Source organism: Passer montanus, unplaced genomic scaffold (assembly GCF_014805655.1).
Source record: "Passer montanus isolate IOZ18808 unplaced genomic scaffold, ASM1480565v1 scaffold331, whole genome shotgun sequence".
Classification (NCBI taxonomy): Eukaryota; Metazoa; Chordata; class Aves; order Passeriformes; family Passeridae; genus Passer; species Passer montanus.
This window is the reverse complement of record NW_024368053.1, coordinates 23,250-23,613: the sequence shown is the minus strand read 5'-3', so window position 1 is coordinate 23,613 and position 364 is coordinate 23,250. Positions and strand designations below refer to the sequence as shown.

Sequence of the window (364 nt, the reverse complement as noted above, 5' to 3'; positions counted from 1 at the left end):
CAGAGGGTCCCACCCCCCCCGCCCCCCGAAGATGCTCCGGTCTCCATGGCAACGCCGGGCCCGCATCCCGTTACCCGGCAACGGGGGGGGGAGGGGAGGGGGGGCCGCGTTAATGAGCGCCCCTCCCCCCCCCCGTTAATTGGGGGGGGGACGGACCCTCCCCCCCCCGGAACCCCCCAGAGGAGCGGGAATGGGGGGGGGAGGGCGCAGATGCGCGGTTGCCATGGCAACGGCCGGCTGCGCTCCATGGCAACCGCCCACTCATCCCCGATTTACCCATCGCCGTTGCCCGGCAACGCCGCTGACGTCATCAGCGCTCGCGATAAACAATGACGGGGATGGGGGGGGGTGACAATGGGGATGA

At 71.2% G+C, this 364-nt stretch overlaps 1 protein-coding gene across 1 annotated transcript in view; it reads right to left on the bottom strand.

The window, feature by feature from the left end:
• Positions 1-364, bottom strand: part of CELF3 (CUGBP Elav-like family member 3) — a 13,608-nt gene that overhangs the window by 9,114 nt on the left and 4,130 nt on the right. The gene's annotated exons all lie outside the window — the stretch shown is intronic.